The sequence below is a fragment of the Phragmites australis genome, chromosome 7 (assembly GCF_958298935.1).
Source record: "Phragmites australis chromosome 7, lpPhrAust1.1, whole genome shotgun sequence".
Taxonomy (NCBI): domain Eukaryota; kingdom Viridiplantae; phylum Streptophyta; class Magnoliopsida; order Poales; family Poaceae; genus Phragmites; species Phragmites australis.
This window is the reverse complement of record NC_084927.1, coordinates 12,149,423-12,174,857: the sequence shown is the minus strand read 5'-3', so window position 1 is coordinate 12,174,857 and position 25,435 is coordinate 12,149,423.

Here is a 25,435-nt window from a genome sequence, read left to right as displayed (position 1 = left end):
GCAGGTGTCGTAGGTAATGTTGGATCTCATTTCGATTGATTTCACACCGGTTTTAATTTGGTCTCAAAACGGGCATGAACAGGTGGATTTCACGAATGTTATAACCTTAGGGAAACACGCACAAGACACATCGGATTGTCCTCCATGGTGTTGTGGATCATGTTGGAACTTCTTCTGGTTGATTTTGTTCTAGTTTTAAATTGATGCAAAAGTGGGTCCAGAATAGGTAGATTTCACGAAAGTTATGACTAAAGCGAAACGCGCCCAAAATGCACCGGAAAGTCATCCAAGGTGTTGTAGGTCATCTTGGAGCTTGTTCCGTTTGATTTCACTCCATGTTACTTTCGTACAAAAACATGTCCAAATCAGGTGGATTTCACGAATGTTATCCCTAGAGCAAAACATGCACAGAATGTGCAGGTCGGTCCCAGAGGTATCGTAGGTAATGTCAGAGGTGTCGTAGATAATTTTTTCAAATAACAGGTGGATTTTGTGAATGTTATGACTTGAGTGAAGTGGGCCCAAGACACACCGGTTTGTCCTCCCTGGTGTTCTAGGTCATGTTGGAGCTTCTTCCAGATGATTTCACTCTGGTGTTAATTTGATGCAAAAATGGGAGCAGAATGGTAGAATTCACAGAACTTATGACCGAAATGAAATGTGCCTAGAATTCACCAGACTGTCCTCCAAGGTGTCATAGGTCATGTTGGAGCTTGTTCCGGTTGATTTCACGCAGGTGTTAATTTGGTCTTAAAACGGGCCAGAACAGGTGGATGTTACGAGAGTTATGACTGAAGCAAAACACACCTAGAATGCATCGGATTCTCCCTCCAGGTGTCGTAGGTCTTGTTGGATCTCGTTTCGATTGATTTGACACAGGTTTTAATTTGGTTTCAAAACGGGCACGAACTGGTGAGATTTCACGAATGTTATGACCTCAGGGAAATGCAGATAGAACGCATCGGATTGTCCTCCTATGTGTCGTAGATCATGTTAAAGCTTCTTCAGGTTGATTTCGTTCCAGTTTTAAAGTGATGCAAAATGGGTCAAATACGGTTAGATTTCGCGAAAGTTATGACTAGAGGGAAACGCTCCTAGAACGAACTGGAAAGTCATCCTAGGTGTCATAGGTCATCTTCGAGCTTGTTCCAATTGATTTCGCTATTGTGTTATTTTCGTACGAAAACGGGTCAAGATCGGGTGGATTTCACTAATGTCACGACCAGAGCGAAACGTGGCCAGAACGCAAACGATTGTCATCCCACAGTCATGTTGGGGCCTTTTCTGGTTGATTTCGGCTCGATGTTAATTTGGAACAAAAAAAGGAAACAGATCGGGTGGATTTCACGAATGTTTTCACCATAGAAATATGTGCCCAGAATGTGTTGGATTGTGCACCCATATGTCGTAGGTCATGTTGGAGATTATTCCAATTGATTTTACATTTGTGTTTATTTTTTCTGATAATGGGTACGAAAGGGTGGATTTCATGAAAGTTATGAGCTGAGCTAAACGGGTCTAGATGCACCGAATTGTCCTCCCAAGTGTCCTAGGTCATGTTGGAGCTTCTTCCGGTTGACTTTGCTCCATTGTGAATTTACTGCAAAAATGGGTGCAGAATATGTAGATTGTCTGAAAGTTATGATTGATGCAAAACACGCCCAGAACACACCGGACAGTCATCCCAGGTGTCATAGGTCATCTTGGAGCTTGTTCCTATTGATTTCACTAGATGTTAATTTCGTACACAAATGTGTCCACATCGGATCGATTTCACGAATGTTATGACCAGAGCAAAAGATGCCTAGAATGCACCTGTCTGCCCTCCAAGGTGTCGTTGGTCATGTTGGAGTTTGTTCAGATTGTTTTAACACTTGTGGTAATTTGTTCTGATAACGGTCCCAAACAAGCAGATTTCACGAAACTTATGACCAGAGCGAAACAGGCCCACAATGCAACCGATTGTCCTCCCAGGCATCCTAGGTCATGTTGGAGTTTGTTCCAGTTGATTTCGCTTTGATGTTAATTTGATGCAAACATGAGTGCGGAACGGGTAGAATGCACGAAAGTTATGACCGAAGTGAAACACGCACAGAATGCACTGGCCATTTATCCCTATTGTCGTAGGTCATCTTGGAGCTTGTTCCAGTTGATTTCACTCGGTGTAAATTTCGTACGAAAACATGTCCAGATTGTGTGGATTTGGCAAAAAATATGGCGAAAGCAAAACACGCCCAAAATGCACCAGATTGTCCTCCAAGGTGTCATAGGTCATGTTGGATCTTATTCAAATTTATTTCGCTCTGGTGTTAATTTGATGCGAAAATGGGTCTAGAACGGGTAGATTTCGTGTAAGTAATGACCGGAGGGAAACACACCTAGAATGCACTGGACGATCATCCCAGGTGTCGTACGAAAACGTGTGCAAAGCGGGTGGATTTCATGAATGTTATGACCAGAGAAAAAAAAAGCCCAGAACGCATCAGACTATTATCCTATGTGTTGTAGGTCATGTTGGAACTTGTTTCAAGTGATTTTCCTCGGTGTTAATTTTGTCTAAAAACGAGCCCAAACTGATGGATTTCACGAATGTTATCATTGGAGCGAAATGTGCCTAGAACGAACTAGATTGTCCTCTTAGGTGTATGGGTCATGTTGGAGCTTGTTCCTTTTGATTTCATGCCGGTGTTATATTTTTCTGATAATGGGCACGAACAAGTGCATTTTACGAAAGTTATAGCCTAATCAAAACGGGCCCAGAACACACTAGATTGTTATCCCATGTCTCCTAAGTCTTGTTGGAGCTTGTTCTGGTTGATTCCACTCGATGTTAATTTTGTATGAAAATATGTCTAGATCGGGTGGATTTCACAAATGTTATGACCAGCACGCCCAGAACGCACCAAATTGTCCTCCATGTTGTCGTAGGTAATATTGGAGCTTGTTCTTATTGATTTCACGCCAGTGTTAATTTGGTCTCAAAACGGGCATGAACATGTGGATTTCACAAATGTTATGACCGAAGAGAAACGCGCCCAGAACGAACCGGATTGTCCTTCCAGGTGTCGTAGGTCATGTTGGAGCTCGTTCCGACTGATTTCACACCAGTTTTAATTTGTTCTGAAAACGGGCCCGAACTAGTGGATTTCACGAATGTTATGACCATAGGGAAATACACCCACCATGCACCGGATTGTCCTCCCAGGTGTCGAGTTCATGTTGGAGCTTCTTCCAGTTGATTTCGTTCCAGTGTTAAATTGATGAAAAATGGGTGCAGATTGCTGGATTTCACGAATGTTATGACCAATGTGAAACACGCCTAGAACCCATCGGACTGTCATTCTAGGTATTGTAGGTCATGTTGGAGCTTGTTCTGGCTGATTTCACTCCGGTGTTAATTTGATGCGAAAATGGGTGTAGAACGAGTAGATTTCATGAAAGTATGACCAGAGGGAAACGTACCCAGAGTGCACCAGACAATCATCCCAGGTGTCGTAGGTCATCTTCGAGATAGTTCCAATTGATTTCACTACGGTGTTATTTTTGTACGAAAATAGGTACAGATCAGGTGGATTTCATGAATGTCATGACAAGAGTGAAATGCGCCCAGAATGCACTCGATTGTCATCCTAGATTTTGTCAGTCATCTTGGAGCTTTTTCTGGTTGATTGTGACCCAGTGTTAATTTGGTACGAAAAAGGGTCCAAATGAGGTGCATTTCATGAGTGTTATGACCATAGAAAAACGTGCCCAGAATGTACCAAATTGCCCCCCAAGTGTCATAGGTCATGTTGGAGATTGTTCCAGTTAATTTCACCCTGGTGTTAATTTGGTCTAAAAATAGGCCCGAACTGGAGGATTTCACGAATGTTATGACCAAAGCGAAATGCACCTAGAACGAACCGCATTGTCCTACCGAGTATCGTAGGTCATGTACAACTTTTTCCAGTTGATTTTGACCCGGAGTTAATTTGGTATGAAAAAGGGTCCAGATCTGGTGGATTTCATGAATGATTGCAGAAAAACGTGCATAGAAGGTACGAAAAAGGTTCCATAATGCATTCACCTCATGTTGGAGATTGCTACAGTTGATATCACGTCGGTGTTAATGTTTTTCTGAAAATAGGTCAAAACGGGTGGATTTCAAAAAAGTTATGACCTGAGCGAAATGCACCCAGAACGCAACAGATTGTCCTCATAGGTGTCATAGGTCATGTTGGAGTTTGTTCCGGTTGATTTCACGCCAGTGTTAATTTCTTGTGATAACAGGCCCGAATGAGTGGATTTCACGAAAGTTATGACCTGAGCGAAACGGGACCAGAACGCACCAGAATGTTCTCCCAGGTGTCCTAGGTCTAGTTGGAGCTTCTTCCAGGTGATTTCGCTCTGGTGTTACTTTGATGCAAAAATGGGTGCAGAACGGGTAGATTTTACGAAAGTTGTGACCGAAGGGAAATGTGCCCAGAACGCACCGGACACTCATCCCAGGTGTCGTTGGTCATCTTGGAGCTTGTTCCGTTTGATTTTACTCGGTGTTAATTTTGTATGAAAACTTGTCAAGATCGGGTGGATTTCACGAATGTTATGACCAGAGCAAAACAGATCTAGAACGCACCAGACTGTCCTCTTAGGTGTTGTAGGTCATGTTGGAGCTTGTTTCGGTTGACTTCACGGTGGAATTAATTTCATAGGAAAATGGGTCCAGATCGGGTGGATTTCATTAATATTATGACCAGAGCAAAATGCACGTAGAACGCACTAGGTGGTCATCCCAGGTGCCATAAGGTCATGTTGGGCTTTTTCTGGTTGATTTCGATGCAGTGTTACTTTTGTACAAAACAGGGTCCAAACGGGTGGATTTCACGAATGTTATGGCCGGAGCGCAACACGGCCATAACACACAGGATCGTCCTTCCATGTGTCGTAGGTAATAATGGAGCCTATTCCGGTTGATTTTAACAGTGTTAAGTTTAGTCATTGCTAATTTACCGTGTTTACGCACGTGCATGTCGGCCAGACCACCTGTTCTACCGTCTTTAGAACCCCACCGTGTTGAATTTGTCATTTGGAAGCTTCAATTCATACGCGCAATTTCATATTGCTCTTTATCTTTGTTCTTGTGTTGTTCTTTGTTGCATTGCAGGCATTAACCTTCGTGGTTAGGTCAACCGTGCCGTGGCTAGGTTTACAACACTCGAGGCATGGTGTAGTGATTGCTAAGGCGCAATGTCCTGCACGGTTGTAGTCAGATCGTCAATGCCGCTCCTCACCAGACGTCATTTATCAAACACACCAAAGGATCGGGCCAACACATAGACCACAACCGTGGTGTTCATCAGGGTTAATTTCAGAAATGTTATGACCAGATCGCAACGCGAACAAAATGCACTGGATTGTCCTCCCAGGTGTCGTAGGTCATGTTGGACCCTATTCCGATTGATTTTGACACGGTATTAATTTTGTACAAAAAGGTCTGGATGGGGTGGATTTCACGAATGTTAAGATCCGAGCACAATGTGCCTACAATGCACCGAATTGTACTCTCAGTTGTCGTCGGTCATGTTGGAGCTTGTTCTGTTTGATTTCACGCATGTGTTAATTTGGTCCGAAAATGGGCATGAACAGGTGGATTTCACTAATGTTATGACCGCAGCAAAACACGCCCAGAACTAACTGTATTGTCCTCTGAGGTGTCGTAGGTCATGTTAGTGCTTATTCTGGTTGATTTCATCATGATGTTAATTTTGTACGAGAAACTCTCTTGAATGCACTGGATTGTCCTTCCAGGTGTTGTAGGTCATGCTCGAGCTTCTACCGGGTGATTTCGACCTGGTGTTAGTTTGGTAGAAAATATGTTCTAGATCGGGTGGATTTCAAAAATGTTGTGACAGGAGTGCAACGTAGCCAGAACTCACCTGATTGTCCATCCAAATGTCGTAGGTCAAGTTGGAGTTTTTTCTTGTTAATTTCATGCTGATGTTAATTTGATTTGAAAATGGGCCTGAACGGGTGGATTTCACGAATGTTATGAGCGGAGCGAAACACAACCAGAGTGCACCGGAGTCTTCCCAGGTGTCATAGGTCATGTTAGAGCTTCTTGCGGTTGATTTTGCTCTGATGTTATTTTGGCACAAATACAGGTCCCGAAATGGTGGATTTTACGAAAGTTACTCTCAGAACAAAATGCTTACAGAACATACCAGTTTGACCCCCCAGGTGTGGTAGGTCATGACGGAGCTTATTCTGGTTGATGTTGTAGCAATGTTAATTTGGTTAAAAAATGAGCCCAAATAGGTGCATTTCAGGAATGTAATTATCAGAGCAAAACATGCCCAGAAAACACTAGATTGTCCTCCTAGGTGTGGTAAGTCATTTGTTGGAGCTTGTTCCAGTTGATTTCGCACTGATGTTAATTTGGTCCAAAAACAGGCCCAGATAGGTGCATTTCAGGAATGTAATGAGCAGAGCGAAATGCGTCTAGAACATACTGGATTGTCGTCGGTCATGTTGGAGTTTGTTCCGCTTGATTTAGCGCCGGTGTTAATTTGGTCCAAAAATGGGCCCAAACTAATGGATTCACGAATGTTATGAGCATAGAGAAACGCGCCCTAAATGTACCAGATTATCCTCCCAGGTGTCATTGGTCATGTCAGAGCTTGATCTGGTTGATTTCACACTAGTGTTAATTTGGTGTGAAAATGGAACTGAACAGGTGGATTTCTCTGGCTCACATATGACCATCCCTATGTTATACAACAACGAAACTAAGGTGAATGCATTCTATGTTAATTTGGAGAAGGTTCTATGTTATATTTGAGCAAAGGGTGTTACACCATGAGTTGTGTATGCTTTTATTTTCAGAATTGTGGCATGGATTAATGTAAAGGAAGGAGGATGTGCATGGAGGATAAATGAAATTGATTGGCGACCAAGTCAGAACCTTCACCAACTATTCTTCAAAGCCACCACATCATTTATGGGCTAAGGGAAGCAAGAGATTGAGTTGAACAAGTTTTGGATTCGGATTAGGACTGCAGAAATGGTGCGGGATTCAAATGGCAATAATTTATTCCCATGGAGTCCATTTTGGATGTTCTTGGACTTCCTGGAAATCTTAGTAAGTCTACTTTCCAGTGGATATGACCACACCTCTAAATTCTATTTGAGCCGGCCATAACTACAAAATAGTCGTTAGGCCTTGTATCCAGTCCAGTCCTTTAGGGATGCATCCTAGGGTTCGAGTCCAACCCCAAACCCTCCTGGTTGTCCTATACCTCTTTCAATACTTCCTGTAACCATCATGTACAGATCAGGTTTCGTTAGGTTCAAGTTTAGCCTTTGTTACTTTACTGCATAAATGTGCGTGTCAGCTACACCACCTGTTCTACCATCTTCGGAACCCCACATTCTTGGATATATGAATTTGAAGCTTCAATTCATACTCACAATTTCAGATTGCCCTTTATCTTAGTTCTTGCTTGTTCTTCGGTTACTCGCAGGAATTGAACCTCATGTTCAGGTGGATCATGCTCACGGCAAGGTCAACAACCCTCCGAGTTGGTTTAGCAATTGCTAAGGTGCATTGTCATCGTACTGTGTAGTCAAATTGTCAAAGTCACTTCCAGCAAATCGAAAGAATTCCTCTCATTGAAAGATTGGGACCAATCTCCTTATCAGTTGTTAATTGGGCATGAAAATAGATCCCGAATGGGTGGAGTTCACAAATGTTATGACTGGAGTGAATCGCGAACAGAACAGACTGGATTTCATGTTATGACCATAGAGAAACGCGCCCTCACCGGATTGTCCTCCCAGGTGTCGTAGGCCATGTTGGAGCCTATTCCGTTTGATTCCGCCCGATGTTAATTTGGTACAAAAATAGATCCAGAACGGGTGGAGTTCATGAATGTTATGACCGGAGTGAATCATGAACAAAACGGACCGCATTGTCCTCCAAGGTGTCGTAGGTAATGTAGCAGCTTGTTCCAATTGATTTCACTACTGAGCTAATTTTGTATGAAAACGGGTCCAGATCGGGTGGAGTTCACCAATGTTATGAATGGAGCAAATCGCAAACATAATGGACTGGATTTCATCTTATGGCCAAAGCAATACGCACCCAGAACAAACTGGATTGTCCGCCCAGGTGTCGTAGGTCATGTCAGGGCTTGTTCCAGTTTGTTCCACTCCAGTGTTAATTTGGTCTGCAAATGGGCCTGAACAGGTGGATTTCACAAATGTTGAAGCTTTTTACGATTGATTTCGACCCGTTGTTAATTTGGTGAAAAAAGAATGGGTCCAGATCGGGTGGAATTCTTGAATGTTATGACCACAAAGAAACGCACCCAAAACACACCAAATTGTTCTCCTCGGTGCCATATGTCATGTTGGAGCATATTCTGGTTGATTTCACTCTAGTGTTAATATCGTACGAAAAAGGGTCACAAACGGGCGGATTTTACAAAAGTTATGTCAGAGCCAAATGCGCATAGAATGCACTAGTTTGTCCGCCCGGGTGTCGTAGGTCTTGTTAGAGCATGTTAGGATTGATTTCACTGTGGTGTTAATTTGGTTTGAGAACTAGCCCAAACTGCTGGATTTCACGAATGTTACGAGGGGACCAAAATGCACCAAGAGTTCAACGGATTATCCTCTCTGGTGTCGTCAGTCATATTTGAGCTTCTTCCGGTTGATTTCGACATGGTGTTAATTTGGTACGAAAAAGGCTCCATAATGGGTGCATTTCACAAATGTTATGACTGCAAGCAACACGCCTAGAACACACTAGATTGTCCTCCCAGGTGTCATACATTAAGTCAGAGTTTGTTCTGGGTTATTTCATGTTTGTATTGATTTGGTCTGAAAACAGGACTGAACAAGTGGACATCACGAATGTTACAAACATAGCGAAATGCGTTCAGAATGCACTGGAATGTCCTCCCCAATGTCATAGATCATCTTGGAGCCTTTTCAGTTTATTTCGACCCGGTGTTAATTTGGGACGAAAAAGGTTCCAGATAGGGTGGATTTCACTAATATTATGACAGCAGACAAACGTGGATAGAATGAACCTGATTGTCCACCTCGGTATCGTTGGTCATGTTGGAGCTTGTTCCATTTGATTTCACATGCGGAGTTAATTTGGTCTGAATACGAGCCCAAATTGGTGGATTTCAAGAATTTTATGACAGGAGCGAAACACGCCTAAAATACACGTTGATTTCATGCCAGTTTAATTTGGTCTAAGAATGGGAATGAACTTGTGGATATCACGGATGTTATGAACGCAGCAAAACACGTTCACAATGCACTGGATTGTCCTCCCAGATGTCGTAGATCATCTTGGAGATTTTTTGGGTTTATTTCGACCTGGTGTTAATTTGGGACAAAAAAGGTTCCAGATAGGGTGGATTTTCACGACTGTTATGACCGTAAATAGACATGCATAAAACAAACTGGATTGTCTATCTAGGTGTTGTAGGTCATGTTCAAGTTTGTTCTGTTTCATTCATGGACGTAGTTAATTTGATCTGAAAATGGGCCCGAACTGGTGGATTTCACGAATGTTGTGACCAAAGCAAAAAGCGCCTAAAATACACGTTGTGATACACATTATGGTCGTAGGTCATGTTCGAGCTTCTTCCAGTTAATTTCCACCCAGTGTTAATTTGGTACGAAAAAGGGTCCAGATCGCGTGGATTTCACTAATGATATGACCTGAGTGAAAAGCACCCAAAACGCACCGGTTTCTCATCCCAGGTGTTGTCGGTCATGTTGGAGCTTGTTACGCTTGATTTTTCACTGGTGCTAATTTGGTCCGAAAATGGGCCCAAACTGGTGGATTTCACGAATGTTATGATCGTAAAAAAAAACGTGCCCAGAATGTACCGGATTGTCCTCCCAGGTGTCATAGGTCATGTTGGAGCCTATTCCGGTTGATTTCCCTTCGGTATTAATTTGATGCAAAAAAAGATCTAGAATGGGTGGAGTTCAATAATGTTATGATGGGAGTGAAACACGTGTGGAACAGACCCAATTGTCCACCAAGTATCATAGCTACTGTTGGAGCTTGTTCCGGTTGATTTCCCTATGCATAAAATGGGTCCAGATTGGGTGGAGTTTACGAATGTTATGACTGGAGCAAAACATACCATAACACACCAGATTGTCATCCCACGTGTCGTAGGTCATGTTGGAGCATGTTCCTATTGATTTCACACTAGTGTAAATTTTGTCTGGAAATGAGCCCGAACTGGTGGATTTCACGAATGTTATGAGCACCGAGAAACACGCCCCGAATGCACCGGCTTGTCCTTCCAGGTCTCGTAGGTCATGTTGGAGCTTGTTCCAATTGATTTCACGCTGGTGTTAATTTGATACAAAAACGGGCATGAACTGGTAGATTTCATGAATTTAATGAGTGGTGCAAAATGTGCCCAAGACGAACTAGATTATCCTTGCAGGTGTCCTATGTCGTGTTGGAGATTGTTTCAGTTGATTCTAACTCGGTTTTAATTTTGTACAAAAATTGGTCTAGGTTGGGTTGATTTCACCAACGTTATGACTGAGGCACAACAGTGGGCTTGGGGTTCCCTGCATGCGGTTGGCGTTGCGAGGGCAGCGCGGAGGTGTTGGCGGGGTCCACTCACCCCGGAGCCCTCTGTCTCCTTGGAACCCTCTTTCGCCTGAGGGGCCCAAGGAGGGCACTGGGTGGATAGACTTTTTGAAGATGTTGGCTCGCTCGGGGTATCCCAGGTGTGATCGAAGGGGACACCTGGGGACCAAGCCTAGATAGGAGCACTCCAGGGTTGGCCCGCCCAAAACCATTGGAAGGTGGCCTGCTTGGCTGTGGCTTCGGCCGCATCCTCTCCTGAAGCGGTGAGGTCTTCGTCGTGCAGAGGCTGGAAAGCCTCCGCACTGTCTGGAGTTTCTGTACCGACCCAGGGTTCTGAGTTGGCCAAGGTCGGAGGAACACCATCCCATACGGTAGCGGGGCTGGAGCATGCATGCAGTGCATATGGCTGAGGCAGCCATGCATATGGTTGTATGCTTGCAACGGTGGGTATAGCAGTTTTAGTTAATCCTTCGGTGGTTTTCCTGGTGGATTCCTACCTCTCTTAGCACTTTTGTGTTTGAGTCCCCACGGACGACGCGCTGTTGGTGCAAGAGTTCGTCTTGCCCTAGCAAGTACAGCGAGATTTTCTTCTAAGGAGGAGACTCAAGCTTGGAGACAAAGTTTGAGTGGAAGGAACACCATGAATATATTGATGATAGAAAAATATATCACTCTGGGAGGAGTATCACACCGTTCACTGTCTTGCGTGTTCTTTCCCTTGTGCCCCCTTGCCAGAGGACCCTGGCCTCCTATTTATAGGGCCATGCGTATCTTAGCGTACAAGTTATCATAATGTCCAAATATCCGGATCTGACCAAATTACTAGGCCTTATCCTGGATAACTACCTTCTATCCTATCGGGGAGATAAATATCCACTGTGGTAATTATCGTGGTGCCTACCCCTTGAAGGGGGCGAGTCGGTCGCCAATTGCGACTCGACGCCGCACTGTTAGGGGTGTAAGGGTAGCCCTCATCACGCCAGGGTGTTAGAGTGGCGTCCATTAGCCTAGGCCTTTAATGCCAGCCACTTCCTTACAGGCAAAGCACGACCGGCGCTCCCCTTTCGGTAAATCTTTCCCAAGGCCTGCTGGCTCACCCCGCTACCTTCGGGAAGGCGGCCCGATCAACCCAAGGCAGGGGCCTCGGGAGGCATAGAACATGGAGGTGAAGGCTTTGGGAAGCGGGACCCCGGAGGGCCAGGGCTTCGGGAGGCTGAAGCTTCGGAGGATCGAGGCTTCGGGAGGCTGTGTTTTGGAAGGCTTCGGGAGGTCGAGCCAGCGGATCCAAGGGAAGGCTTCGTAGGTGTGAAGGGGTATCGTGAAAGGATTTGATGATATCAGAGATTGAGCATTTAACAGAGGGTTAGGAAATCAATGCTCCGGAGGGACCTGGATGGTGATCTTCAACCGTTATCCTCAGGCTGTTTTATTTTCCCCCTAACAGAGGATGAGAAAGAATACAATTAGTTCGACGATATGCCACATTTCAAAGATCCAGAAAATATCAAACTTATAGAAGCAACCCACAATAGATCTGTCATGCCCTATATGCGCCATGATGGTGTAGGAAAAACAGTTCAAGGCAAATAGTGTCATGTTATGTAACTTAGTTTTCAATGTGATTTTCATTTAATGCAATTTATTTTCCAATGTGATATTCATGTTATGTAACTTAATATCGAGGGCATGTATGTAGTACTAATATGCTTTTATTAATATAAAGGATTGTATTAAGGATATGTATTAAATATATGAATATACAATATGTAACAAAATAATTTTTCCCGGGGAGAAAATAAAAAAACATATTTAAAATGATTTTCACAAGCGGTTTTGTTGATATATATATATATATATATATATATATATATATATATATATATATATATATATATTTATATAACGTGCGAGGTCCGGAACCCTAGTCCCATTGACGAACACATTGCATGCCACGCCGTCAGGCTGCCTCGTTCCGCCACCGCCTCCCTCCGGGCTCCGTTTTGCCTGCGCCCTCTCCATCTGGCCTCTGTTCCTCTGTCATCCACCACTGCCGACGCCGTCCCAGAGTTCGAGCACCATGCCCTCCCCTCCATTCCGCCACTGTAACCTCTCCCTTCGTCCCACAGCAGCCACCGCAGTCTCCTCCCTGGAGGCAGCTACACCATACCGGAGTGTCGTCACCCTCTGGGGGTTCGTCACCTTCGGTCTCGCCACCCGCTCACCCTCATTGCGGTCCGCCCACGAATTCTCTGGTGAGCGGTCCATATCATGAATGCTTGCTGTTGATGTGAAGATTTCTGTGGTGGAATGCTTGCACGCTGCTCGTGCAGTCTTGGATTCACTTTCAGTAGGCGAAACTTTGCACATTATATATGTAGATTGAATAATGTTTGGATGAGGCCTTTGATTTACTATCAGCTAGGCTTGATAGGAATGGATTGAGGAAATTTCTGCATTCATGATATGGAAGTGGATCACAGTGAAGCTAAATGTTGACATAATAATTGAAGTGCTGTTATGAATCCAGATAACTTAAGCCACACATGTTGCTGCACAAGCATTAGTATTCATCCACCACTCTGCATTGCCATTGGGCTGCTTATGTCTACTTATGTGTTGGTCATGGTAGTTAAGTTTTTCCTAGAACACTGATCAAATGATGTTGATGTATGCTTTGATTTTTTTTATTTTGTGGACATATAGATCAGCTTTAGTCCCTAGAGCATTATTTTTGTTGTTCTAATGTGTGTGCCACCTATTGTGTTAGTTGTATAGCACCAGCACCATACAGAAATGTCCTTTACTAGCAATGCTAAAAATAACATGACCAAATTCAAGTGCTTGAACTTTTGACAGGTTAACAATGAACATCATCTTTAACACTGCTTGTTTATAAGCTATGTTGATTCAGTAATTGATATAACACTTTTGGAGTAGAAACATGATCAATTTTGTTTAGTGAGAAAAGTTGTACAGTTCTGTTGACAAATCAAACAAAAGGATTCCAACATGGACTTCAGTGTCTTGACACCCAAAGAACACCAGCATATCAAAAGCAAAAGTGCAAAACTGGAGTAAGTGCCATAGGGCAACAATAATCTAGTGGTCATGTAAGTCTTATGGGACAGAAGAGGACAGTAACCCCTAAGAAATTAGAAGCAAGCAGGAGGTCTGATAGGAGTCCAAGCCCTCCTAATAAACTAGAAGCACAGAGGATGCTCGCAATAGAGGGTGCCCTAGCACAGAGGACACTCACAATAAAGGGCGCCCCCGCACAGAGGATCTCGCAATAGAGGGTGCTCCAGCACAAGATGGGGCTGATGTAAGTAGGAGGTTGAATAGGAGCCCGAGCCCTCACCAGTAGTCCTCCTCTGACAGCAGCGAAAGCTCAAGCTTGTATCATAGCCCAAACCCTGTTACGTGCGAGCGGGAGAGCCGACATCGGGAAAGTGACAACGACTACGATCCTGCCAAGGTATTTAGTTGAGCCAATGTATTTTATACTTCTTAAATGGAGAAATATTTTTATTTATGTTAACTCTCTTTTTTCTATCTCAAGAGGGTGAGGGTGCAAAGATCTTCGTGTCGATCATCTGCGCCACAACCTTCTGCTCCATCTATGCCCGAAACTTTGAGTCCCTCTGGGGGTACACTGAAATGAAGACGGAGTGAACGAAGCATAAATAAGGTGCCATCCGGCATTTACACAATAACGCAAGCCGGTATTGAAGGGGAGCCTGTTGCACCTTGTGAGGCCTGCACCAAATTCTGCAACAATTGGATTTCTTATCAGGGAGTGTGGCGTCCTAATCACTATAATTGATTGGCGGTTGCTACCGGATGAGATGAAGGGGTTCCTATGGGCAATATTACAGAGAACCATCTGATTCCCCTTAGGAAAGAGCTTCTGGGCTGGAAGAGTGAGCTGAATAAGGACTTTATGAAGAAGAACTTAGAAACCTTTAATAAATACAGAAAGATTACACTAAACCAATGGGTAGAATTAGTCTGGTAGAAGACCACACCTGAGGCCATCAAACTGGGTGAATCGTTCAAGCACCTTGCAAAGAAGAACAAGTACCACCATCACTTAGGCTCGTCTGGGTATGCCCAAAAAATTTATTAATGGAGGAGGCAAGAAGAAGAGGTTGCTCGGGCTGGGAAACCCAACCCTTTGAAAAATTATGATGAGCAAAGCAGGAATTGGGTCTACGCTCGGTCAGAACGAACTGAGTCTAGGGACTTATCCTTCAAAAGCCCTCAGACCATGGAAGTGACCTAGACCATTCAAGAGATTGCTAACGAAGGGTCTCTAGAGCCTGATAGGGAGAATGACCCCACTTACCAAGGCCTTGGAGAACAAGGAACACCCGGTCTAGGCGGAGACTCCTATCTCATGGTGGATTTTAAGGACATGCACGTTTTGTTCCGTCGCGACAAACTTGACATCAATCTCATAAGTGTGTGGTGCATGTATGTGCATTCAATTTACCCCTATGTTCATATATCTACCAATATATGCTATAGAAGCAAATGACTAGTGACTTGTTCTGCAGGATGCAATTTAAGGATGCGGAAAAGTTGAAGTTACTGGTTGCATTCATTAATCGGCAATGAATTTCCTAGCACAACTTGATCGTGAAGTTGAGAACTGATGACCCCATATTAAGGGGAAGAGTAACAAGGAGAAAGCAAGGGTCATAAGAGAAATGAGTAAATCACGCAGACTTGAAATGTCAATCTACATAGGAAGTGCTATGCTAAAAATGCAAGACAAGGACTACATCATGACTCCCTACAACTTTAAGTAAGTGTGATATGTCAACAACCTAACATAAATATTCAACTTAATTGGTCGATCAAGAACCAACATAAGTATGCATGTAGCGACCACTTTATTTATATAATGTTGATGCCGAAGTCGAGCAAACTCGTGGTCCTTGACTCAGCTGATCTCCCCTAGAAATCCTACTAAGATCTCATCGATGTTATACAGACGTAAAGAAAATCCCCATACATAAAATTCTTATAAATCTTTTATTAATTGACAATTACATATTAGCATTCGAATATGGCCTACAGGTGGTGTTGGGGGAAAATAGACCAGCCTGAGGATAATGGTTGACGATTGCTATCAAAAGTCCCTCCGAAGCATTCGGCCTCCGGACTCTCAGCAGGAGGCCTGGCCCTCAGAACCTACGGACCCCTTCGTACCACCACTCCGGCACATACGTGACCTCCGAAGGCTTGAAACTGCAGCAAGTCCCTCCAGAGCCTTCGACCTCCGGACTCGCAGCAGGAGGTTTGGCCCTCAGAAGCTGCAGACCCCTTCGGACCACCTCTCCAGCACATACATGGGCTTCTAAAGACTAGGAGCTACAAAAAGTCCCTCCAGAGCCTTCGACCTCCGTACTCTAAACAGGAGGCATGGCCCTCAGAGGCTACGGACCCCTTCAGGCCAGCCCTTCGGTGGCCATGCGGCCTTCTAAAACAAAAAGATGCAGCCAGCCTCCGGAGATAATATCAAGGAAGAAAAAGACACCCCCTGTAGCCAACCTAACGCGATGTGATGGGCGATTAATGCCAGTGCAAGTGATGCTTATCTTGACACCCTAGCGTGATGAAAGTCGTCCTGACACCTCTAGCAGTACGGCACCAGGCTACAATTGGCAACCGGCTCAACCCTCAGGGGAAGGCACCACAATAGTTACTATGGTAGATATTTATCCTCTATACAGGGTAAAAAGTAGTTATCGGATAAGGCGTAGTAATTCGGTCAACTCCTAGATATTTGTACATCGTGATAACTTATACACTAAGCTATGTACCACCCTATAAATAGGGGGTAGTGGTCATCTCGAAAGGGGGCAAGGAGAACGCTCAAGGCAACACATAGTACACAAAGGTGCCCAAGCGCGAAACCACGCTGTGATACTCCCCCCCCCCTCCCCCCCCCCCGAGACCAATCTATTTTTCTACTATCATATATTTGTTGTATTCCTTCCTCTCAAACTTCGTCTCCAAGCTTGAGTCTCCTCCTTAGAAGAAACTCTCACCGTACTTGCTGGGGCAAGACGAACTCTTGCTCCAACAACGCACCGTCCGTGGGGACTTGAACACATAAGTGCTAAAGAGAGGTAGGAATCCACCAGAAAAAACCACCAACGTGCTAGCCATCATATCCACCATTACAACCATGCAACCATATACGTGGCTGTCTCAACCATGAAACCATATGCGTGTACCCTCTAGCCCTGCTGCCGTATGGGATCGTGTTCCTCCGGCCTTGACCAACCTAGAACCTTGGGTCGGTACGAAAACTCCAGACATCACGGAGCCCTTCTAGCCTCTGCATGGCAAAGACCTTGCGGAACCAGGAGAGGTCGCAGCCGAGGTCACAGCTAGGTAGCCCGTTTTCCAATGGTTCTGGGCGGTCAAACCCATGATGTTCTCGCCTGAACTTGGTCCCAAGGTATCTCCTTCGACAGCACCTGGGATGCCCCAAGCGAGCTAACATCTTCGGGAAATTTGTCTACCCAGCGTCCTCCTTAGGCCCCTCCAGCAAAAGAGAGTTCTGAGGTGTAATACTCCAGAGTGCACAGACCTTGCCAGCGCCCTCGACGCAGCCCTCGTGATGCCAACCGCGCGCAAGGAACCCCAAGTCTAGCTTATCCAGGGAGGCGTAGTCAGAGCCACTCCAGCTCCAAAAACCGATTCACCAGATGACCTCGATGGTCTCCCCAAAGGAAAGGAGACCCTAGGGAAACCATAGGCTATGGGGCACGTGACCCCCTGCAGCGACCTCAACGTCAACCACAAGCTCCAATACCCCGGGAGGCATATGGGTGTATCCTGCACGGATTAGGGCACGGTCATAACACCAATGACCATCGAACCCTCACGACCTTCAGGGAGGAGTATATCGGAAGACAAGCAGGATACTTAGCCACAGAGGGAACTGGTGGAGGATGGCATAGGGGTCGGAAGCCTAGAGTAAACTCTTAGGCAAATCCCTAGCCCTCCGACCCCGCTCTGTCGCCACCAACCCTGCCACCAATGGTGCAATATCCCAGCGACGATGACTAAGTCGAAACGCCATTGCCAGGCTTCGGACGGGCTACCTTCAAAACCAAGCAATGGCTAAAGGCCGAGGGGGTTGAGGACCACCTCTCCCAACTAGCCTTTGGCTCCACCCTTGACACACGCTGTCTCCAGGCTCCAGACAGATTACCTCCGGAGCCGAGTAATGACAAAGGGTCGAGGAGGTCGAGGACCACCTCTCCCGGCCTAGCCGTAGGCTTCGAGGCCTTTAAGCCTCATAATAGAGGCCTTATTCTGGCAAAGGTACGCCCACTACTAGCTATCGATAGTTTACCTAGCTGGTCTATCTTTCGTACAGTACGATCAAAATATGTTGGAGGCTTCCAACCTTATTGCTAGAAGTTTTTACAACAGATAGCCATTGGGTATAAGTGGTAGATCTAGATTACATCCTTGTTTGGCAGTAAGCATTAGAACATAAGTTACATCTTCATTTGACATGAGTTATGAATAGTTATCTAACCTAGCTATGTCTTACACTGCAATTAGCTGCTTATTGACACAGTAAACTGCAAAACTTAACTAGTACATAACCATGCAAAATCCACGCCTGTAGCCGCGCCGCATGCCTAGGTCACTCAGAGGGCAGAGTATGCCAAGGTGTCCTGAAAGGCATTACATAACCTCGAGGAACAAGAAAATTAGAAGAATCTTTTTCTCTATTCACCACCATTCCGCGTCTTTGACTTCTATTAGTTTCTTTTCTTCTTTAATGAAATAGCTATAGTTTGATAGTGTGTAGATGCTGGTTATCAAGGGACTTCCTTGGTAATGTAGTTGCGGCACCCTCGAAGGATTTCTTCGGGAGGCGTGACACGTCCACGCACCTGTAAGCGTTGCTTGCCTAAACCTAAAATCACCTGAAAAGGTTTCCTGAAGGATAGACTTTGCCCTGGTAGGCAGTGGAGCCCATACAGCTGCAACAGCATAGCGTGCTCAGGTCACCTAGAGAGCAGATTATGCCAGGGTGTCCTGGAAGGCATTGCGTAGCCTGGGTAGTGTGGACGCCGCATATCAAGGGGTGACCTTGATGTGAGGATGCGGTGCTCTTAGTTCATCGCGAAGGCATCAAGCTTAGGTTTCCTGGAAGGCATTGCATATCGTCGGTCATATAAATGACACATGCCAGGGCACACCCTTAGTGGACAGTGTTGCGGTGCACCCGGGGTGTTTCCTCTAGAGTACAACAAGCCTACACACCATGGGCGTAGCATGCCTAGATCACCTGAAAGGTAAGACTACCTAGGTTTCCTAGAAGGTATTGCGTAGCTCCGATAGTGTGTGGAGTCTTCAGCATTAATACATGCCAAAGGGGATACAAAACCTCCGGCAAAAACAAAGAGATATACCAAACCTCCGATAAAAATGGAGAGACTTACAAAACCTCCAGCAAAAACGGAGAGACCTACCAAAACCTCCAGCAAAAACGGAGAGACCAACAAAACCTCCGGCAAAACGGAAGGGACCTACCAAACTCCAGAAAAAACAAAGAGACTTACAAAACCTCCGATAAAAATGGAGAAACCAACAAAACCTCTGGCAAAAATGGAGAGTCCTACAAAACCTCCGACAAAAACGGAGAATCCTACAAAACCTCAGCAAAAATGAAGAGTCCTACAAAACCTCCGACAAAAAAGGGGAATCTTACCAAACCTTTGGCAAAAACGGAGAGTCCTACAAAACCTCCGGCAAAAACAAAGAGTCCTACAAAACCTCTGGCAAAAACGGAGAGCCCAACAAAACCTCCGAAAAAATGGAGAAACTTGCAAAACCTCTGGCAGAAATGGAGTCTTACAAAGCCTCCGGGAAAAACGGAGAGACTTCCGAAAACCTCCATGAGACGGAGCGTCTTACAAAAACCTCAGCCAAAACAGAGAGCCTTACAAATCTCTGCCAAAACAGAGAAAACTTCCAAAACCTCCGCAGGATGGAGAGCCTTGCAAAAACCTCTGCAAGATAGAGTCTTCAAAAAACCCTCACAAGACGGAGAGTCTTCAAAAAACCCCCGCAAATGGGGATGTCTTCCAAAAAACATCCGCCAGACCGAGATGTTCTAAAAAGAACGATCAAGCAAAGCCCCTGGCATCTTGAAGGCAAACGCCTCCGTGCCAGAGAACTGCGAAATCCAATAGCCTCCGAGAGGCACAGCCAATAGATCAAAGCGGTATAGATCCCCCTCCCCGCAAGAAGAGGTATGGCCCGTGTAACTCAAACACCTGTGGTAAAAGGTAAAGTCATTTACCCTACAGTCTCATCTACGACACGATTCATACGTTGTTTATGAAGATCATGCTATTATTTAGTAAAAGCTCACTCTGCGTGGCACAGGAGATTTTATGGAATCCCCAACTGTTCAATATAGGGGCAGCAGCTTCCAGCACGTCGTCACCAGATTCTAGGCGGATTACCTCCGAAGCCGGCAATGGCTTAGGGCCGAGGGGGTCGAGGACCACCCCTCCCATCTTGTCTTCGGCTTTGCCTCTGACACGCCATTGCTAGGCTCTAGATTGATTACCTCCAGACCTAGGCAGCGACTAAGGGTCGAGGGGGTCGAGGACCACCTCTCCCATCTACTCTTCGGCTTTGCCTCCGAAGCATCATCACCAGGCTTCGGATGGATTACCTCTAGAGCCGACAGCGGCGTCTGTCCTTCGGCTTCGCCTCCAACATGTTGTCACCAGGCTTTAAATGGATCGCCTCCAAAGCCGAGCAGCGGCTAAGAACCCTAAGGGTCGCGAACCACCTCCGGAGCTTGTCCCTAAAGGTTCCAGATGGACTTCGTTAGCTCAGAAATCTGGACCAAATTTGGAAGAAGGCCCTACCAACTCCGAATCTGAGGAGTACGTGATGACCGGGAACGATGAGGTCACTACTGCTTCGCCTGGCCCTCCTTAGTTACCATACATGTCTACCACTACCAGATTCCCGAGGCCACCTCTCCCCTGGAAGGAATGAAACCAGTTATGATCTATGCGAAGGCTCAGTACCTCGGTCATCCAGAAGACTAGCCATCGCCTACAAAGGGGATGAAGAAGCGCAACATGAAGGCGCGAAGGCACACGGACATGCGGTCACCTGCTCAAAAGATCCCTTTACACTTTGGCCTAAAAAGAGATACAATCGCTCCCAAAGGTCCAAATTAAATCATTAAACAAATCGTGCATCTGGAGGACATGTACAAAGAAGCAACAATACAAAGGCCGCTATGGAGGAGATGGACCCCGAAAGAGCAAACCATGGGGAGAAAGAGTACAAGGTGGCAAAAGGCAACTATGGCCCGCGGCAAGGTCATAGTTGAACGGTAAGACAGGGATGTCCACGACGCACCCCCAAAAGCCACCTTTGCCTCCTACAGATCCCTGTAGGGGCTGTGCATGGAGGGGTGTATACACTTCATCTGGCCTGCTGCCACGGAAGCTAATGTAGTAGCCGGCCCGAGTTGTCGAAAGACGAAGAAGAAACTGAAGGAGCCACTGTCGGAGCCTCCTTCCGCTTCTTCCCGGCCCCCTCCCTCAATGCCAAAGCCCACTCCTCCTCGCCACTCTCCCTCCGTAGGAGATCCCAGTCGATCTTCTCATCATCATCGAAAATATCAACGATATCAACAGGCATGGTCTCCTGAACCAAGGGTTGGGCAGGGGCAGCAGGCAGCTGTCCACCTCGTAGGGACAGAGGCCGAACGGCCACTGGCGCCATCGCTGGTAGCCAAGACAGCCCAGCCCCAGTAGAAGAAGTCGAGATCATTGAAATTTCCGAAGAGGATGTGGAGGAAGAGGATTCTATATTCAAAGTCAAGGTTGAGTACTCCCTCGTGGGGCAGTGATAAATCTAGCCCGGTGACCCTAGCTTTATATCTGGGCCAAGCGGCCATGTACACCCACGAGGTGAAGCGGAACCAATGCGGCGTCACCCCATGGAGTCCCTAATTAATATCTGGGGGTCCGTGGCCATATCCCAGTCGTTCCACTGACACATGGCAACATCCCACGGTAACGCCTCATTTTCTTGCACGAATGTCCCGTTACGTTAATGACATAGACTCCTCTTGGCGCATGCCAGGGGCGTGGGCACAAGACCCTAAATGAACCCACACATTATCCAGTCAGAATGTGCTAGTGACACATCCCATCCTACCATCCTCAAACTGGCGAACGTGGGGATTCCCCGATCCCATATGTAATCCCCCACTCTGACAAACTCAAATAGCGAGAAGACCCATCACCAAAAAAGTCCGAAGAATCTAAATTGGCCTTGGCATGGACCCAGGAATGTGTCACCTCCACCGACACCCCTCCAACCTCGGGTCCCGATACCGCACACAACTCCAACAGGCTCTAGAGAGTACCTCCTCTGCTAATACGCCTTCGGTCTTAGACTTCAACTTCGACGCCAACTGCATCTCCAACCTCAGCATAACCCTAGGGTGTGTCGCCACCACCAATGCACCATCATCCTTGACCTTCACCATCAACGCCTGCAGTTTCTGCCGAAAAAGTCCTCAGGGACAGGGAATGGCATTCGGGCATTCTTGTTACAGGCCCAAGCTAGAGTTGATTTTCCTCTACATCCTCTCGCCCCTCCAAATGTTGAGGCCAGAGAATGAGGGGGTACTGTTTGGGGAAAATAGACCAGCCTGAGCATAATGGTTGACGATCGCTATCAAAGGTCCATTCGAAGCCTTCGGCTTCCAGACTCTCAGCAAGAGGCCTGGCCCTCAGAAGACACGGAGCCTTTCGGACCACCTCTCCAGCATATACGTGGCCTCCTGAAGGCTCAGAACTACAGCAAGTCCCTCCAAACCCTTTGGCCTCCAGACTCTCAGCAGGAGGCCTAGCCCTTAGAAGCTGTGGGCCCCTTCGGACCACCTCTCTGGCACATACGTGGTCTTTCGAAGACTCGGAGCTATAGCAAGTCCCTCAAGAACCTTCGGCCTCCGGACTCTCAGCAGGAGGCCTAGCCCTCAAAGGCTGCATACCCCTTCGGGCCACCCCTCCGGTGCCCATGCAGGCTTCCAAAGCCTAAAGATGCAGCCGGTCTCCGGAGATAATATCAGGGAAGAAAAGGACACCCCCTGCAGCCAACCCGATGCGAGGTGACGGGTGATTAATGCTAGTGCAAGTGATGCTTATCCTGACACCCTAGCGCGATAAAAGTTGTCCTGACACCCCCGGCAGTGCGGCACCGTGCCGCAATTGGCAACCGGATCACCCCTCAGGGGGCAGGCACCACAATAGTTACCGTTGGAGCACGAGTTTGTCTTGCCCTAGCAAGTACGTCGAGAGTTTCTTCTAAGGAGGAGACTGAAGTTTGGAGACGAAGTTTGACAGGAAGGAACACCACGAATATACTAATGATAAAAAATGTGTCACTCTAGGAGGATTATCACAGTGTTCACTGTCTTGCATGTTCTTTTCCGCTGTGTGTCCCCCATGCCCAGAGGACCATGGCCTCCTATTTATAGGGCCTTGCATAGCTTGGCGTACAAGTTATCATAATGTACAAATATCCGGGATCTGACCAAATTACTGGGTCTTATCTCGGATAACTACCTTCTATCCTATCGAGGAGATAAATATCCACCGTGGTAATTATCGTGGTGGCTACCCCCTGAAGGGGGCGAGCCGGTCGCCAATTACGAAAAAGAACACGCAAGACAGTGAACGTTGTGATACTCCTCCCAGAGTGATACATTTTTCTATCATCAATATATTCGTGGTGTTCCTTCCTCTCAAACTTCATCCCCAAGCTTGAGTCTACTCCTTAGAAGAAACTCTCACCGTACTTGCTGGGGCAAGACAAACTCTTGCTCCAACAACGTCCCGTCCGCGGGGACCCGAACACAGAAGTGCTAAGAGAGGTAGGAATCCACCAGGAAAACTACCAAAGGATTAGCTAAAACCACCGTACCCACCGTTGCAAGCATGCAACCATATGCATGGCTGCCTCAGCCATACGCACTGCATGCAAGCTCCAGCCCTCTACCGTATGGGACGACGTTCCTCCGACCTTGGCCAACTCAAAACCTTGGGTCGTACAGGAATTCCAGACAACACGGAGGCCTTCCAGCCTCTGCACGACGAAGACCTCACCGCCTCAGGAGAGGATGCAGCCGAAGCCTTAGCCAAGCAAGCTGCCTTCCAATGGTTCTGAGCCATCCAACCCAAGGGTGCTCCTACCTGGGCTTGCTTTCCAGGATTCCCCTTCGACCACACCTGGGATACCCCGAGTGAGCCAACATCTTCAGAAAGTCTATCCACCCAGCGTCCTCCTTGGGCCCCTCAGGCGAAAGAGGGTTCCGAGGAGACAGAGAGCTCCGGGGTGCACAGACCCCTCCAGCGCCTCCGATGCCGCCCTCACAACGCCAACCGCGCGCAGGGAACGCAAAGCCCACCTCATCCGGTGAGGCATAATCAGAACCACTTCGGCTCCAAAAGCCAGTTCACCAGGCAGCCTTGATGGTCTCCTAGAGGGAAAGGAGCCCCTGGGGAAACCACAGGCTCTAGGACACACCACCTTCTGCAGCGACCTCGACGACAACTCCAAGCTCCGACGCCCCCGGAGGCACACGGGTGCATCCTGCACAGACCATGGCGCGGCCACAACCAATGACTGCCGCACCCTCATGACCTTTCGGGAGGTATACCTCGGAAGGTAAGCAGAATACCTGGTAGCAGAAGGAGCAGGTGAAGGACGACGTAGGGTTCGGAGCCCTGGGGCAAACTCCCTAGCAAATCCTCGACCCCTCAACCCTGCACCGTCACTACCCACCCTGCTACCAACGGTACCACATCTAGCAATGAGAACTGAGTCGGGGACATACCGTCGCCAGGCTCCAGACGAAATATCTCCGGAGCTGGGCAGCGGCCAAGGACCAAGGCAGTCGAGGACCGTCTCTCCCGACTAACCTTCAACTACGCCTCCAACATGCCGTCGCTAGGCTTCAGACGGATTACCTCTGGGGCCGGGCAATGGCTAAAGGCTGAGGGTGTCAAGCACCGCCTCTCCCAGCCTAGCCACAGGCTTTGAGGCCACCAAGCCTCACAATAGATTCCTTATTCCTACAAAGGTACGCCCACTGTTAACTACCAAGTAGGCTACAAATAGCTTCTCATTGCTAACAGTAGACTGCAAAACTTAGCTACTATAACCATGCAAAATTCCTACACTCCCGCAGACGCATCGTGCCTAGGTCGCCTGGGGCGGGCCTACCCAAGTTTCCTGGAAGGCATTGTGCTGCCTCAGAAGGGTAGTTGCCACATATCAAGGGATTTCCTCGATATACCGTGTTGCAGCGCCACCTGTAGGATATCTTCGGGTGACGTGACAAGCACATGTACCACAGACATAGCATGCCTAGGTCAACTGGAAGGCAAAACTGCCTAGATTTCCTGGAAGGCATTGTGTAGTCTCGGTAGACAGTGAGGCCCACACACCGCGGGCGCCGTTTATGCCTAGGTCACTTGCAAGGCAGATTATGCCTAGGGTGCCCTGGAAGGCATTTGCATAGCCTCGGGTGTCGAAGCCACGCTCTGGTGGATGTCCTCGGTGGCGGAGTTGCGGTGCTCCGAGGAATGCTGTCGCAAGGAATCCTCGTTGCACGATATGCCTACACTTCGCGGGCGTAGCATGCCTAGGTTACCAGGAAGGCAAGATTGCCTAGGTTTCCTGCAATGTATTGTGTCGCCTCGATAGTGTGTATATGCCGGTTATCAAGGGACT